The sequence below is a fragment of the Molossus molossus genome, unplaced genomic scaffold, assembly GCF_014108415.1.
Source record: "Molossus molossus isolate mMolMol1 unplaced genomic scaffold, mMolMol1.p scaffold_m16_p_1, whole genome shotgun sequence".
Lineage (NCBI taxonomy): Eukaryota > Metazoa > Chordata > Mammalia > Chiroptera > Molossidae > Molossus > Molossus molossus.
The window spans coordinates 24,188,727-24,208,345 of record NW_023425344.1 but is presented as its reverse complement, the minus strand read 5'-3'; positions in this window follow the sequence as shown (position 1 = coordinate 24,208,345).

Below are 19,619 nucleotides of genomic sequence, written 5' to 3'. Positions count from 1 at the left end.
GGAGAGGAGGTGGCACAATTCATTCTATAACAAAGAATTATAAAGGTCTCATAAAATTAAATTTCTCAATCCTCTAAAATTGTTTATATAAAATTGTACTATTATTTCTTAAAATATGTATTAAAATTTACCTGTAAAACAATCTGGGATTGTGATTATGAAAAAGTCTTATGATAAATTTAATTTCTTTAACAAATATAGGACTATTTATATTTTTTATTTCTTCTGCTTCAAATATGAAAAGCTATGGCTTTCTTTTTTCTTTTTTTGTTAATCTTCACCGGAGGATATTTTTCCATTAATTTTTAGATAGAGTGGAAAGGAGGAAGAAGAAGAAGAGAGAGAGAGAGAGAGAGAAACATCCATGTGAGAGAGACACAGCGATTGGATGCCTCCTGAACAACCCCAACCAGGGCTAGGGATTGAACCTGCAACCCAGATAAGTGCCCTTGATGAGGAATCAAACCTGAAACCCTTTGGTCTTCAAGCTGATGCTCTAACCGCAGGGCCAAACCAGCCAGGCAAGAAAGCTATATCTTTCATAACACATGTCAATTTTCTTTATTTGTGAACATTATTGACATAAATTTATTTACAATATTACCTTATTATTCTATCAAATTTTATAGGATCTGGAGTAATATTTCCTTTTTGTATTCCTAAAATTGGTTAATTATATATGTTGTCTTATTTTCTTGGTTACTCATTTCATGGATTTATTAAATTTAATCTTTTCAAATGCAATCTCCTTGTTTTGTCATTTTTAATCTACTATCTGTTATGTTATTTTATTGATTTCACTTACCTTTACATTTTTACTCTATTTCTTTTCATTGGCTTCTTTTGCCCAGCTTCATGTGGCAGAGACTTAGATAAGTGATTTTTATAATGGTTTTGTTTTCTCCTAATCTATGTACTTTACAGTATAAAAATTCTCTCTAAGCAATGCTTTAATTGTATCTACAAATTTGTTATGTTTTATTTTCACTAACAAATAGCATGAAATGTTTCCTAATTTTTATTGATTTCTTTACAGATCCATGGGTGTTTAGAAGAGAGAACTTGCTTTTAAAATTTGTGGAATATTTAGTTATTTATAAAACTAGTTATAGTTTTCTAGTTTATTGTCATAGTGTTCAGATTGCAATCGCTGTGTGATTTAAACAATTCAGAAAGTATTGAAACTCATTTTGTGATCTAGACTAGAGTTTTCTTCATGAATATTCCTGTTCACTAGAAAAGAATGTGTATTCTGTACTTGTTCAATATAGTGCTCCATAAACACCAGTTAAATCAAATTAATTAAAATTTTAAATATTTTTTTTGTCTATTCAATAAATTAGTTTTAAATTCTTTAATTTGGATATTTTTCTTCTTTTAGCTCATTTAATTTTGGTTAAACATATATTAAAGTTATGCAATGAGATGTGTACACATTTAGTACTATTATGTCTTCCTGATGGACTGACCCTTTTGTCATTATGACAGACCTCCATCTTTGGTAATATATACTTTATTGGATATTAATGTAAATTAGGCTCTTATTTTGATTGTTTGCATTGCACATCATTTAACTTTCAATTTCTCTGTCTTTATAATTAAATTTTGTCTCTTGTAAACACCAGGCATGATGTTTCAATGTTGTTTTTGTATTGATTCTGGCAAACTCTTTACAGCTAATGGTTAAGTGCATTTCCTAAAATTGACTGTGGTAATGGTTACCCAACTTTGTATGTATAGTAAAGACTAGTGCATTTGTACACTTTCAATGGATAATTGTATGGTATGTGAATTATACTTTAATGAAGCTATTTTTGAAAATGTAAGTTGGTCAGTGACATGATTGATATGAGCCTAGCATTTTGCAATTCAGATTCTATATGTACCTTCTAGACTTTTATCCTTTCTTGTCTTCTTAGATTTATCAACTATTTATTTATTTATTTGTATTTTATTTTAACTTATACATTTACCTATATGTCTTTGTATTTAGTGGTTGATGAAAGAATTATAAAACAGATTTTTAACTTATCACACTCTATCATAAATCAATATTATATTACTCTGTGTAAAATTTAAGAAAGTTATAAGGCTTATAGTAATATAATACATAAGAGTATGTAGACAGTCATTGTTTTGTACAAATCTGATACCTGCTACGTGAGAATTTTTGTTACTCTGACCTAAATAACACGAAGCTCCAACTCACCATTTAAATTTCAGATACCACAGTGTATTGATGGAGTAAATGATAAATTTAGCTTTCTCTTCAGTCCTCAGAGCTCCGTGGAAGCAACAGATGTGCTTTACCACCAGTAAGCACCGTGCATCCGCTTTCCCTGGTTCACAGTCAGGAAAGCAGCTAGTTGGGTTACTTCCTTGTCTTCTGGTGATAAAGCCATATGCCATTTTACAAAATGGATAACCAAACGAGGAAATTGACTAATGAAGTTGAAAGGGTGAAAAAATAAAAGTTACAATGTTGCAATTTAATTTGAATAAAAGAGAAATGAAGTTACTGAGGAAATAGCTGTCCATGGGGATGTTGACACGACCATCACTTGAAAGATGTGCAATGTGCAGACAGAAAATTTGTGAAGATGAACTATTGACATAAATGAGGAAAGTGTTGGGACAAAAAGGATAAAGATGTCCCAGAATAAGTGACTCTGACAAAAACTTTGGAAAATATGGAAAAGTAATTCATGCTTAGGAAGGATTACAATTTATCAAGAATTAGAAAGAAGCTCATTCCATATTCTAAGTCATGTGATGAGAAAGCAAGAGTTTGTAAAATTGTTCAGACTATATTTATACCCTTTTCACACAAAAATACTTTTTTAGCCCAGCTGGTATAGCTCAGTGGTTGAGTGTCGACCCATGTGCCAAGAGGTTGCTGGTTCGTTCCCAGTCAGGGCTCATGCCCAGATTGTGGGCCCGATCGGGGCGGGGGGGGGGGTCAGGGGGCAGTCAATCGATATTCTCTCTCATCAGTCTTTCTACCTCTCTCTCCCTCTCTCTCTCTCTAAAATCAATAAAGAAAAAATTATATATCTCAGTAAAATTTATTATCTCATTATTCTCATCTTTAACTTAATATATAGCCAGAAACACATTACTAGCATGTTTTCTAATTAATGCACATACACCAATAATTTTTGTAAAATATATTCTGTAATTCAGAGTTTTCATCATTTTAAGACTACTGGTTCCCTTTTCTCTTCATGTACTCACAGCTTTCTTGGAAACATTGCTGAGCCTTTACAGTAAATAAATATGGTAATATCTATTTTGAACTTTCTGTATGTAATCACCACAGCTGTGTTTTATTTCTGGGAGGGTTTCATTTCTCAGCACATGAAATTGTAGGGATGATGATGAGATAAGTAGAAAGGAAGTAAAAGCTCCAACACAAGTTTGGGAAACATTTTGCTTCTGTTCTCTAAAGATAATGATAAAGAAAATTTGTTTTACCCCTGATGGAATAAAATCTTAAGATAGATACAGTAATGGAAGCATTTAATGATAACTTTCTTCAGGCATATTACTGACTTAAATTATTGAAATTATTTTAATAACGTTTTTCTAACCATGTTGTTTAATAATATGTGGATCCCTGTAGCTTTATATCACTTTTTAGTAACTGTGTATTTTAGGAAAACAAGCCATGTCTTACATGTCACTGTAAATTAATAAATAAAAGTAGTATGGAATATACAGATTGAATAATGAAGCACAGAATTGATCAATACTATTTTTGAGGAGCAAAACAAATCACATACTAAAAAATATATACAGGGTGACCCAAAAATGTATACAGAGTGTCTGTAGATGCTGTCACATTTTAAAAATGAAATGTATTTTAATAAGCACTAGCTTTATAATTATTCAAATTTGTATATACCTTTTTTGGGGACATACAATATTTATAAAGATGTTCCCACATCTACTTTGGACTTTCACATCTAAGTTTATTTTTTTATGGGGTCTCTAATTTCTTAACCTTATTTCTCTTATCATATATTTTGAACACAATTATTTATGTTTTATAGTTTTTCAAACTAGTCATAAAAATATTTTCAATTTTATATGATCTTTGGAAATGTGCCACTCCACAATCAAGTGGTTCTCTTAATCTGGGCTGACAAATAGAATATGATATGCCCTAGCCAGTTTAGCTGAGCAGTTAGAGCGTCGGCCTGCGGTCCAGAGAGTCCTGGGTTCGGTTCCCACTAAGGGCACGTACCTTTGTTGCAGTTTCCCTGGCCCTGGTTGGGGTCATGTGGGTGGCAACCAGTAGATATTGATGTTTCTCATGTTGATGTTTCTCTTCCCCCGCCCCTCCTGCTCTATCTAAAGATATATGCAAAAAAGAAAAAAAAGAATATGATATAAGTAAAGTTATATAACGTCTAAAGGTAGGTCATTACAGTAAATAGAGTTCACACTTGCCTCTCTCTCGGGATAATTGCCCTTGGAATACAGCCACCAGTTACTCCAAAGAAGTCCAAGATACATGAATTGAAACAGAAGACCCAGGTCTTAAACCTTATGTGAGATCCCACAGAATAGCCAATACCAACTTTTCAGCCCTATAAGCAAGATGTCTTGGACGTCCTCAAACTGTCTCAGCTTATGCTGTGCAAAATCAAGTCTTTTCTTCGTGTTATATCCAAATTGCATATTTGTGACAGAATAATGAATTGTTATCGTAAGCCACAGGTACTGAGGTGTTTTGTTTTTTTTTTAACAACATACAGCCAGAATAATTTAAGCCAGAAAAATAACAGTTTGCAAGCTTTCAGCAAGATATGCACATAAAGTTGTAGTATTAGATACAAAGATGTTTTGAATCCCCAATCAGTGTTAAACTTATTGTCTTCAAGAATCTGTTCATCTCCCACCATTTTCATGAATAATCCACCACTTACACAGTTGATATGTAGAAAAAAATGTGAGATACATGATAACAAGTTTTAAGTATCAAACTCTAAGTCAACAACAAAAAAATATTTAACTAAATTTACTGGGGTAACATTGGTTAACAATTCAATAAAAATTTTGACTTGACCTAAAATTTGCCAAAGCTGAACTGACAATAGAAAACTTTCTCTGAGCCCTGTGCTCTTGTAAAACAGGTAGAGTCACCCAATCTGCTACCCACGCCACAAGGGCAACACGGACCCTCCAAGTACTCTTTCTGTGTCTCATAAATGATTAACTGAACTGTTTGTCTCCACCACCTAATCTAGACAAAACTTTGGTAGTAGAATTCAAATGACCCCTATTCAACCAAATCCCCCCGATAACCCATTGATAGCAGGAATAAAGATTGTCCATCAGCTGGCCAGTCACTGCGCTCACACCCCCAAATCCAGTTTTTTCATAAAAGAAAAGCTTTCTCTGCCTCACCTTTGAGACTCATACAGATTGTCCACCTATGTTGCAATAATTCCTTGTTGCTGTTAAAATAATCTTTAAAAATAAAGTTTCCCGTTACCTGAGTCTGGACCTGATTTCACTTCATAGGACCAAGAGTGATGATGTGAGAATCGCCTATTTCTACCACAAGATATATCAAAACAAATGGTCAATTCTACCTGATTATCACGTTCTGTCTGATTCTATCTGATACATGTGCAATAAAACTGCGAACTTCTTAAAGGCAAAAATAATAATCTTTTTATCCCTCTAACAGAATTTTGTGATCAATAGTTTCAAATTGAACTATTCTTATGATATTAAGAAAAGAAAACCAGATAGAAAGGATAAACGGAGCAGTTCTCTAGGTGTTCTCTGCACCACTGATCTGGAAAGATCGTGCCCATGGTTAAAACGGTTTTATGTGTTTAGTAGTTATTTGTCATGAAAAAAAATATAAAAACAAGGTAACATTGTGTACCAGAAATAACCAGTGAGGAGCCAAATGCTTCAAAATTTCTGTGGTATTTGACATTTGCCAAAACAAAAATCTCATCATAAGAATGCTTAATAAAAGACTAATATCCCCTGACAGGTGGGTTGGGGGAGCCTAAAGTTACTATTCACCAGGGGGAGGCTCAGCAGAAGAGATGATATGCTCCCCACTCCCTCACTCCCTGCTGAACACAAGGTGTGGGCCACTGCTTGCTAGATGTTTGCAATCAGAAAAGTGTGAAATCCCGTGAAACAATTATGTTGCATGATCAGAAACACGTATATCAATTTCAAATCAATTCAAACACACAATTTAATATTTGCATCAGCATGCTGACAATGTTTAGATACCAGCTTTCTGAGAAGAAAATTAAAAGTCCACAAAACCATGATTTCTTTTTAATTTATTTTTTATCCTCACCTGAGGACGTTTTTGCATTCATCTTCAGATAGAGCGAGAGGGAGAGAGGGAGAAAGAGAGAGAGACATCGATGTGAGAGAAACACATCGACTGGCTGCCACCCACAGGACTCCATCTGGGGCCGGGGCCAAACTGCATCAAAGGTACGTGCCCTTAGTGGGAACTGAACCCAGGTCCCTCTGGACCATGGGCCAACGTTCTAACTGCTGGGCAAAACTGGCCAGGGCAAAACAATGATTTTCAATGTTTGCCAATTTCTGTGATGTAAATACTCAGAGCATTGCCATTAAATTACCAACTAAAGGTCAATTGGACCCAATATACATAAGCATATATGTATGTGTGAGCATGTGTATATATGCCTGTGTATATGTGTACATACACATGCTATATATTTATATATGTTCACATATTTATTCAGTACATATCTATTTCATATATGATATATTCCATATTATATTACATATTTTCTACTCTTATACATGAATTTCATATATGTGTATTTTATATATAATGAAGAACAATAAAAAAGTCTGACTAAAGTTAGAAATACAATGATATATTTTGAATAAAAGATTAAGCATCATATTAAATGCAGAACCTCAAGAAACTAACAGCTTTTTAGAATACAACCAATAAGAAATGTTTTGTAATTGCCATACTTCATTTCTTTTTATTAATTTATTTTTGTTACAGATGTTTCTCCTTTTTTCCCCATTGACACCCTTCTCCCCAAACCCCCGACCCATCCCCAGCTTTGTAGTCCATGTCCATTGGTTATATGCATGTACCTTCTTCCCCACCCCTCTTCTGAGGATTGTCAGTCTGTACCCTACTTACATGTTTCTGGGTCTACCCTGTTCCTCAGACTATTATGTTCATTATATTCTACAAATAACTGAGATCATGTGATATTTGTCTTTCTCTGCTTGGCTTGTTTTGCTTAAGATAATACTCTCCAGGTTCCTCCATGTCATCTATGAACTGCTTTCGCTGCATCCTATAGATTTTGTGTTGTTGTGTGTTCATTTTCATTGGTTTCTAGAAAGTTTCTAATTTCTTCCTTGATTTCCTTGATAACCCATTCATTGTTTAATAGCATCTGTTTAGCCTCCATGTGTTCAAATGCCTTTGCACGTTCTTCTTGCAATTGATTTCTAGTTTCATGCCATATTGATCTGAAAAGATGCTTGATATGATTTCAATCTTCTTGAACTGGTACAGACTTAATTTGTGTTCTGACATGTGGTGTATCTTTGAGAATGTCCCATGTGCACTTGAGAAGAATGTGAATTCTCTCGATTTGGGGTGTAATTCTCTGTTGGTATCTATTAAATCCATTGGGTCGAGTGCTTCATTTACTCTCTGTTTCTTTGCTAATTTTTTGTCTAGAGCATCTACCCAGTGATGTCAGTGGGGTGTTGAAATCCCCTGCTATGATTGTATTGCTGTAGATTTCTCCTTTGAAGTTCTCCAGAAGATTTTTAATATATTTTGATGCTCCTATATTGGGTGCATATATGTCTATATCTTTCTGTTGAATAGATCCTTTAAATATTATCTAGTGACCTTCTTTGTCTCCAGTTATGGCCTTCATTTTGATATCTACTTTATCAGATATGAGTATTGCTACCCTAGCTTTTTTTGCTTTCTGTTTGCTTGAAAGATTTTTTTCCATCCCTTCACTTTCAACCTTTGTGAGTGTTTTGTTGTGAGGTGGGTCTCTTGTAAACAACATATATGTGAGTCATGCTTTCTTATCCAATCAGCTACTCTGTGTCTTTTTATCAGAGCATTCAATCCATTTACATTTAAGGTGATTATTTATTCGTACTTATTTATTGTCATTTTCGTTTAGTGTAGTTATATTTTTCTTCCCATTTCTTCTAATTATTACAGCAGTCCTTTTGACATATCTTGCAGTGCAGTTTGGTGTTAATATATTCCCTTAGCCATTTTTTTGGTCTGGGAAGCTCTTTATTTGACCTTCTGTTTTGAATGATAACCTTGCTGGCTAGAGTAGTCTTGGATTCAGATCCTTGTTTTCAATGACCTTGATTACTTCATGCCACTCCCTTCTGGCCTGTAGTGTTTCTTGTGAGAAGTCAGCTGAGAGCCTTATGGGGTTTCCTTTGTAGGAAACCTGTTGCTTATCTCTTGCTGCCTTTCGAATTCTCTCTTTGTCTTTAATTTTTGGCATTTTAATTACCATGTGTCTTGGTGTGGGCCTATTTTTGTTCTTATTACTTGGGGCTCTAGTCTTCTTGAACTTGAAGGCCTTCTTCCTTCACCAAATTAAGGAAGTTTTCTGTCACTATTTCTTCAACTATATTCTATAACACTTGCTCATTTTCTTCTTCTTTGGGAACTCCTATGATGCAAATATTACTACTTTTCCAGTTGTCCCACAGTTCTCTTAATATGTCTTTCTGTTTTTTAATTGTTTTGTCTTTTTGATTTTCTTATTGGCTGATTTTTTCTACCCTGTCTTCTAATTCACTGATCCGGTCCTCAGCTTCCTCTACTCTGCTGGTTAGTCCTTCCAATGTGTTCTTTATTTCTGCTATGTCATTCTTCATTTCCATTTGGTTGGTTTTCAATGTTTCTATATCTTTACTCATGGTGCTAATGTCCTTACTCATGTTGTTGAGCTTCCTCAAGATCATGGCTCTGAATTCTACCTCTGATAACTTGCTTAATTGCATTTCATTTATCTCATCTTCAGTAGAGGTCTCTTGTTCTTTCATTTGGTATTTGTTTCTTTGTTTCCCCATTTTGGCTATCTCAGTGGGTTTTGGAGCCTGCCAAATTTTCCCTGTGGGTGTTGGTGTTTTGCTGTTTGTGGTTCCTTCTACTAGCTTTGGATGAGCATGGGAGGACACACATTTAACTCCACTGTCAAGTGTTACTTTTTGGGTAGATTTGCAAGCACAGAAAACATTCAGTTATCCTGTAGCTTTTTGCCTCAAGGCTATTTGTCTTAGTTACTTGAAGAGCCTTGGGTTCCCAGTTGAATGAAAAACAACTTCAGGTGTTTAGTGTAAGGGGATTTCCCGAGGGTGGGACAGATGCTGGTTGTTATTGAGCCTCAGTTTACATTTATTTGGTCCAGCTGGGTGGAGGTGAATCTCTGAAGGAGGGGCTGCCACTTCTCCCCAGAGTTACAAGAAGGAACAAGATTGCCACCGTCCTGCATGACCACAACTCAGGAAAAACTCTGAGTGCCCTCCAAATTCGATTGACCCCACACTGTTCCAGTCCAGTCCACCCTGTCGGAGCCCAGGTGAGTGGCTGTACCTAATTTAGTGCTCTTTCCTGGCCCTCTGCACTGTGGAGCTGGCTTGGGATTTTAACCCCAAGGGCACTGCTCACAGCTAAGACCCCTGCTGTCTGTGGGCTCCCAGCTCCCCATTCGTGCCTCTGCAGACCTACCAGGCTCGATTCAGTGTTCCTGGTTACATGACCCTCTCAAGCTGCTTTCTGTTTATTTTTTTCGATGATTTGTCTTTATTTTAGTTGTAATTCCAGTTTGGTTCTGGGAGATAGTCTGTGTTGCTTCCATTCACTCTGCCGCCATTTTGGAATCCATGTAATTGCCATACTTCTATAATAGTTATGTACATGTACACATTAACACTGAGAAATACATTAGAATATTCTAGTATTTATATTTCTCAAGACATTAGTTTGATTTCTTGCTCAAATGTCTCATAGCTTTTGTGTCTTATAGAAATCCATTGTAAATGTTTTGTAAAATTGTAAATCTTTTCTATTATTTTGGTCTGGATTACTACAGTAAATTTCACTGCATATAATGGCAACATAAACAGACAGTGATAAAAATGGCTCTATCATTTGCCTTCCAAATACGTGGAGCGAATACAAAAGTTGGCAACAGTTTGTAGCCAATAGAATAGAGCTTTACTGCATGTAATTAAGTCAGCATTGCCATTACTGTATCCAGGTGGTTTGGAAAATTGACTTGACTTTTTTTTTTTTTTTAAGAGTGAAATCAGTTCATCTTTGGGAGAAATATGGTAATCGTACAATAATAAAACATATTCATCTAGATGATTGATCGTAAATGGACTTACAAAGAATGACTATAATTCCATTATACATAACCTGAGTAGATGTATAGAGAATTAAGATGTCTCATAAAAAAGCTAGACTTATCATGCAAAAATAAGGACACACTTTCTTCTATTCTCTCTTTTCAAATAAGTTAGGAAAATCTGATTACATCATTTTTATTTCTTTTAAATCTAAATACTCTTTTAAACGACCAAGCATTGCAATTAATCTCCATTCCAAAGAGGAAAAAAAGTAGTGATCAGGAATGAAATAATTTCAATCACAAAGGTATAAGTAAGAGTAAACAGAAGTTCTTCAGGGTTGATCTTTTGGAAGAAATAATTCTTGGACATATTTAATGAATGACAAAGAAACTATTCATTTCAAGGGTTCCTTGGTTCACATATTTATATTTTAAAGGAGTGGAATGGGGCAGATTCTGCTAGAGTCCTACTAATGACTGCATAGTAGCTATTGCTGTTTCATTTTAATTTTCTTCTTCAAGGTGTTTGTGAATTGACAAGTTCAAATTTCTTTTTAAAAGTATGTCACCACAAAGGAGGGGGCAAAAAATCAAAGAAAAAATAAACAGTTGGGTGCCTCTGCAGAGGCTTTTTTCCCCCCAGCTATTGTGATAATGTCCCAATATAAAGTTGATTGCTTGAAAAGGGCACATGCTGCATTATATATGTGGCAATTTCTGAAACATTATTTTGGATTATTAGGGCTCTACCATTCTTGAGAAATTCCATTCTCTTCCTCCTCTCCAGACTTCTTTCTTAAATACTATTCAGTTTCTGCCAGAAAAACATACTTTTCCTTTCATTCAGGTGGCAACAGTTATGAGTTCTGTGCATATGAGGCAGTAGGGCCCTTAGTAAGCCAGACAAGAATGGTGCGGACTATTTAATCATCTTGTGGCCTCCTTGGAAATGCCTACCGCAGTTACTTCAGACTTTATTGGGATTGGGCTTGGGAACTTCTCTTTGTAACAAATGCTTCAATAATTTTATGTATATTAATGTTTGAAAACACTAGCCTAGAGGAAGACTGAAGTTACCTGTCCTGTGCTTGTTACAAATTCGTGGGAATGCCTCATTAACTTTCTTCCAAAAACCCATTTTAACACTAGCAAAATCACTGAATGAATACAAAATATGGCTTAGATGGAAGACTGTGTCTTCACCTCAGTTTAGCTTGGATATAATTAATATTTAATGTGTTTCTCATTGAAATGCTTAATGAAAATTGGTCATTTGCTGGAATGTAGCATCAGAAAAGTAGTGAATATAATAAGTGTCAGAATTCCTAAGCTTTTATCTTGACTTGGGCACTAATTAGCTTTTTCACCTTGGGCAATTCACTTAAATTTTCTCTTACTTAAAAATTAATTTTGAATATATAAATCATACATGAATGTTTCCCTTAAAAAAGAAAATTCAAAAGATACTATATATGAAGCTAAATTTTTTTTTGACCTATACCCTCAATTTTGGTTTCTTCCCAGAATTAGCCATAGTCATTACTTTTTCACTTGTAGCTACTGAACTTTCTGTGGGATTAATTTCACTGGTATGCATATGTCTTACCATGGTAAGTGTTGTTTGTACCTTTTTCTTCCTACTTTCCATATATAATATTAAGCACCTACCATGGATTCAGTGGAACAATATAATATCTTTTGAAACTGGACAATGTTTACGGTCGCTGAGGACTAAATTATAGCAGAAAGTTGAAGAATTATTATATGTCTAAGGCAACATGTTTAAGGAATAAGCTATCTGTGCCAGATTAAAAAAAAAAAAAAATTAGGATAGTTTCAATCTAGCTAGATGTAGAAAAAAACACATACATAATTTCCTTGTTCACTAGCTGCATTCCAGTTGTCAAAAACAAAGTTAATTGACTACAATAAAGATACTACATTTGGAATAACACCAAGCTATTCTTACTATATGTATTCCTCCATCTGCCACTTAATTGCATTGATCAAATTAAATAGTTAAAAGTGAATGTGATAGGAATCACCTTCTACCGTTATTCACAGTTTTGAATGCGACATTAACCCAGTCATGTCATTCTTGCAAGCCTCATTAAAGATTTAGAGTCCCTTACGGTGGCTCTTTTGGTTGAGTTTGAATCATGTAATTAAGCACTGGCAGAACCAAGGAGGTAAGAGCAAGAATCTGTTTCATCTTCTAACATAGTTGGAGGCACATACCTGCCTATGTCATCCCCAAAGGAAAACTAAAGTGTATTAAAAGGAGAAATAAAAGTTCTTGGCCATGAAGTAAACAATGCCAACTACCAATGTCTCCTTTTCGTGGTATTCTTTGTTCAAACATTTGTAAAATCTTCTAAAAATTACTAAACTGCTAAAGAAGACCAAACTGAGGGAGTGGTTAAAAAGAGTTCAGCTCTCTAAACTTAAGGTCAGGCTAACACTGTAAAGCAGTTTGTGTAGCAAAGCTTCCCAAGAAACAATGTGAAGCTAATCAAAATCATTCCTTATCCCCCCCTTTCTGCCCTGCTTCCCTTAACTCCCTTCTTATGAAAAAATTTCCTCGACAAATCACTTCCTCCAAATCACTTCCTCCAAGAACTCCTTTCCCAAGCTCTGCCTCTGGGAAACTTAACTTCAGACAGCTGCTGACAGGACTAGTCCTAGGAAGCAGACTCTATTAATAGGATTTTGGAACTAGACCATTCAGTGGCCATATCACAATAAAGATGCCATCATTGATTGCAAGAGGATCGTTGATAGTCCTTGGAAAGTTGCATCAGTGTGTCTATATTACTGAAAAGAGAATTATAAATATCTTTAAATTTAATCAGATTAACAATTCCCAAAACTCCAGAAACCAAATCAGAACACTCAACCTTAATACTCTGTTCCTCTAGAACTACTCTCAGGATCAAAATCTGTATCCATCAGAGTTCTTCAAAGAAATAAAATCACCAGGATATAAGATATTATCTATCATCAATCTATCTTCTATCTATCTATCTATCTATCTATCTATCTATCTATCATCTATCTATATCATCTATCTATATCTAATCTATCTATCTAATCTATCATCTATCTATCGAGACATATTGACTTTTTTTCATAAGGAATTGGCTCATATAAATATGGAGGCTGCAAACCAGAGGTCAGAACATAGTTCCAGTCCAACCTGAAAGCCTGAAAATTAACGACAGCAATCATGTCAGTCCCGAACGGAGTCCAAAGGCCCAAGAACCAGAGGAACCAGGTGTCAGGCCCAGATCTAGTGTAGGAGAATGCCCCAGTTCAAACAGGGAGGAAGACAGCAAATTCTTCCTTCCTTGACCTTTTTGTGTTGCAATCAGGACCTCAACAGTCTGAATGACGTCCACCCACACTGAGAAGGGTAATCTGCTTTACTCTTCCTGCAAATTACAGTGCTAATTTCCGTTGAAAACACTCTCACAGATATACCAGAAATGCTTAGCTAAATAACTGGGCATCTCTTTTCCTGCAAGTTGACACATAAAATTAACCAACAGAATTCTCTTAAAAAGTTTTAAATGAAGCAGCCTAACTTAATTATATTTAAGAAAAAACAGTTCTGGATTTCCTTTAGAAAAATAAAACTGCTCAATTTCACGCTAACAAAGCCAACAATTTTTGTGACATTTTTCTTCATGACATACATGCAAATTCTATAATGATATATTATTTGGCTAATAAAATACTCATTATTTTTGATTCATTGCTTTCTCCAGCTTCTTCACTTTGGACCATTTTAGAAATCATCATCATCTTTAGCATGAAAAAAGTACAAAAAAAAAAAAAAGAGAGAGAGAAAATCTCAACTTAGTTTATATTGTTGTGTTTTTAAAGATGAGGTAATTAAGAGTCTTCTATAACTGATAGATTGCATATGTATACCTTAATTCTCAATCAAAAGTCATCTCAATTAATTACTAAATCATATTATTTTTATTATTTTTAATATTTTTTTCTTTATTGATTTTTTTTTAAGAGAAAAAGGAAGGGAGAGGGAAAGAGAAATAGAAACATCGATGAGAAAGAACATCTATTGGCCTCACAATCCCCCACTGGGGATTGAGCACACAACTTGGGCATGTGCCCTGACCAGGAATTGAACCAGTGACCTCTTGTTGCATGGGTCGATGCTCAACCACTGACACACACCAGCCAGGCTTAACGATATATTTTTAAATCCAGCAAAACATCACCAGAGAAAAGAAAATTAAACTGCATCAGAAATGGAAGCAACTTAATTTGAATTCTATTCCTAAAATATAAAAGCCATTGATGTCAAGCAGGCCACATCATTAATAAGGTTGCTTCCCTGTGCTATACCTGGTGTTGGTAGACTGCCAACGAGAGCTTCCACAAAGTTCATCTAAGTGATAGTGTAGCACGAGCCAGAACAGAGTAAATTGTGTTAATTATGCTCTATGGTATATACATAAACATTATTTTTATAGTATATCAATATTAATCAGAGTAGTATATTCACCAGTTTTGCAAAAACATAAAACGGCTTGATCATCTAGTTAAATGTGTAATTTCTCTCCTAGAATATTGGACTTAATCTTCACCTATATAATACTCCTAAGTTTTCTTGATTATGATTTTAAAAATGTTAAATATATAAAATTCTATATGTAAGTTGAAGAAATATAATTACATGTGACTTAAAATGTTTTTTGATTATTATATATATGTATATATATATATATATATATATATATTTTTTTTTTTTAACAGTGGAAGGGAGGGAGGGAGAGAGAGAGATATTGATGTGAGAGAGACACATCAATTGGTTGCCCTCGAATGGGCAGGGATCAAACCTGCAACCCATATACGTGTTCTTGACCAGGAATCAAATCCAAGACCCATTAGTTCATAGGCCAACACTCTAACCACTGAGCAAACCTGGGCTGTTTTGTTTTTTACTTTTTAAATATTTATTTATTTATTTATTTATTTATTTATTTATTTTATCTTTATTGTTGAAAATATTACAGATGTCCCCCTCTTTCTTCCCCCCATTGACCCCCTCCTCTCTGCTCCCACCCCCCTTCTGCTTTTCATAAACTATTGTTTATGTCCATTGGTTGTGCCTATATGCATATACATTCTTTGGTTTATCTCTTCCCAATACCCCTTCCCTCTGAGGTTTGTCAGTCTGCTCCCTACCATGTCTCTGGATTTATTTTGATCGACAGCTTATTTTGTTCATGATATTCCATAAATACATGAAATCATGTGGTACTTGTCTTTCTCAGACTGGCTTATTTTTCTTGGCATAATACTCTCCAGGTCCTTCCATGTCGTCTCAAAGGGTAAGAGGTAACTTTTTCTTAAAGCTGCATAGTATTCCATTGTGTAGATGTACCACAGCTTTTTTATCCATTCATCTACTGATGGGCACTTGGGCTGTTTCTAGAGCTTAGCTATTGTAAATATCTTTTAAATTTCTAAATCTAGGAAATTATTATACATACAATACTTATATCAATTAAATCAGATAGTTTCGTATGGAAATTTCCCCATTTCATTTTTTTTTCTCATTTTCAATATTGTTTTCAGATAGGATTTAATTGAATATGACTTTCATTAGCATTTATTTAGAAAACAGTTATACTGTAAAATCATTTCAAAGTACATAATAAACATATTTGATGTATTGGAACCTAAATTTGTACCTCCAGGATTAGCTCAGATTCACCCCCCCCCCATGCCTTAGTCACTTTCTGATTCCTCAGGTTTACCTTACTGATGGAGTATACTCTCACAGAAACTGCTCCCTCTTTATAAAGCCCAGGCCACCTTCTGCACATATTTAACAAGTTCCACATTCATAAAGCCTTACAGATAAAGACTACTAACCTTGTATAGGATGGCAACATTACAACTGCTGGAACTATGGCTTCCCAGTGGTACTCAGAAAGCCAGGCAACACAACTAAAAATGTGGGAGTGTCATTATTGCCTTGTTGGGATATTTTGACCAATTAAAGACACAAGTCAAGAAGGAGACATCAGATGCTTGTGTGTCCTGTCTGCCACCAGGACTATTCCAGGATGGATTAGTGTCCTATTGACATCTCTAGAGACTTCCCACATGGCACAGCCCCCAACTGTATGTATTGCAAACCTGTGGTGGGCTCTGTAGCTCTCCTGTATTCAGTTGTTTTCTATATTGATGCCTCACTTCCTTCTTGCTTTGACTATCGATTCCCAGGAATTGCATTTCTAATAAACAGTTAGCTCACAAGCGTTTGCCGCAGACTTTGTTCTCTAGGAACTTAGTGTAAAATATCCCTCTATTGGAAAGTGCTATCTCACTCCTTCGTCTCCCAGTGGGGAAGCCCTGCTTTATAAGTTACACTCCACACTTTGATTTTAGTAAAAATAACAATTTGATAATATATTTATGTGACTTTAATGGTGAAGATTTTTTACTTCTAATTCTGTAAAACTAGAAATCAAGACGTAAAAATTATAATATATTTAATGTATTCCTTTTCAAATCACATATACAATAATAATGATATAAATAACAATGTATTAGACACTCTGGCAGAAGTAGATGACATTGTGAGAACTAAAGAAATGTACATCTGCATAAGGAGAGATAAAACTATCTTACATGAAATAAGTATTGAATGATTAAACATTAAATTTTGAGATGTTGGTTATAGTTATTGTGGGGTTTAATTAAAGTAGTGATCACTTAACTTATTGGAAGTGACTTAAAAAGGAGTGGAATGGCTCATATCTTTCTACATTAATAGTTACAAAGCAACCAGAATGAGAAAAGCTGAATCTCTGCCTCTATTGATAAGAGACACATGGCCAAAGAAGAATGGATTAAAATTAATAGGAAACAATAGCTTACATGCAAGAATCACTTAAGTATGTGGAGTAAGTATATTTAATTAAACTAGACAGAAAAATTTAAATTTTAACCAAGTGGGTTAGATAAGCTAAAGTCTTTAAACTATTATTTAATTGGATGTATAATTCCTTAGTGATTCTTAAACATCTCAAATTGATTTATACTTAGCTCTGACATCAATTATCATAACACACTTAGATTGTGTATATTTAAATATTTCAAACATAATTTAATTAGTCTAAAGCAATAAAATAGATGATTAATTATTTTTCATTAATAACAATAGTATCATTATCTGAGTCATTACAGGCTTTTATTCAAACTAATAATTTAAAAAATAAACTCTTAATTTAAATTAATGTATTTAAGGTACTTTTATTTTTATCAAATGAAGAAACTGAGAATAAGAAAATAACTGTTTACATTAAAAAATCCAAGTTTGCCTGGCTGGTGTGGCTCAGTGGTTGAGCGTCGACCCAGGCACCAATAGGTTGCCGGTTTGATTCCTGGTGAGGACACATGACCAGGTTGTGCCCAATCCCCAGGGGGGTGGTGCAGGAGGCGCCCAGTCCATGTTCTCTCTCATTGATGTTTCTATCTCTCCCTCTCCCTTCCTCTCTCTCTAAAAATCAATAAAGAGAAAAAGTTAAAAAAAAAAATCCAAGTTTAACTTCTATCCTTAGATTTATTTACTTTCAAAACTCAAGCACTTTATCAACATTTTACACTAGGCTGAGTTTCAAATTATGCTGCACAATACTATTCCTAAACATGATAAAAATTAATGTTCTTAAGTGAAATAGCAACTATCTTTTAGAGATATAGGAGAGATTAGCAGTGCTAAAACAGTTTTTTTAGTATATACTGTAGGAAGAGTGTAGAAAAAGTCACCACAAATAACTTAGAAATAAGAATGCCTAATTGAATTAAACTTAAAAATAAATAAATCATTGGCTAGAGCAGATATACACAACATTAAGGAGACAAATATGCGAGGGTTTTCTAAGATATTTTCCTCCAAAATAAATGGTATTCTTTATAAAGTCAATTTAATTGGTTTCCTTAACTTTAAATCGCATTATAAAATTATATGTATCTCCTGAGATAAATCATTATAGGTAGTTGGGGCTATTGAGCCTCAGTCTTTATTGATGACAATTTAATATATGCAAATCAACAAATGTGATACACGACACTAACAAAAAAAAAGAATAAAAAATATGATCATCTCAATAAAAGCAGAAAAAGCATTTGACAAAATACATGTTTTTTTCATGAGAAAAACTTTCACAAATTAGGTACAGAAGAAATGTACTCAAAATAATAAAAACCACATAAGTCAAACCTATAGGCAACATCATAATTAACAGTAACAAGTTAAAAGCCTCACCCCTAAGATCAGGAACAAGACAAAGGTGCTCGTTATCATCATTTTTGTTCAATATAGTACCTGAAATCATAGCCAGAATGTATATATATTTATACATTCATCTGTCAATGGACATAGGTTGCTTCCATGTCTTGGATATTGTAAGATAATACTGCAACAAACATAAAGGAGGAGATATATTTTCAAGTCAGCGTTTTTACTTCCTTCAGATGAGTACCTAGAAGTGAAACTACTGCAAAATATGGCAGTTCTATATTTATTTATTTATTTAATTTTTTGTTCACACTATTATAGATGCCCTCCATTTCCCCCTTTCACCCACCTCTACCCAGCCCCCACACCACTCCCTCTGGCCATTACCAAGAGGTAGTTCTATTTTTAAATTTCTGAGGACCTGTTCTCCATAGTGGCTGTTTGCATTTCCACAAATACTGCACGAGGTTTCCCTTTTTTTCACATTCTTACCATCTTGTCTTTTTTGATAATAGCCATTAAAACCAGTATGAGGTATTATTTCATTGTGCATTTTCAGATTTTTTTTTTTATTTTGCAACTGAGTTGTATGATTTCTTTATATATTTTGGCTATCAACCCATTGTTCTTTAATCCCTTTTGAGTTGAGTTTTGTATACGGTGTATGACAGCTACGTGGTTTCATTATTTTGCACTTGGCTGTCTGGTTTTCCCAGCACGGTTGACCGAGGAGACTATCAACTGTTGACTATTTCAGTGCATTTCTCCCAGGGCTCCATGCTCCCACTCTTGTCCTATAACAAACGCTGCTGAGAGGCTGAGGATGAGAACAGAGAAGCAACCACTAGATTTGGCAAAATGAAAGAGTTTGTTATTCTGGCACAAGCTGTTCCAGGGGAAATGACTGCTCAATGCAAACACATTCAGGTAGCAAGAGATGCTTT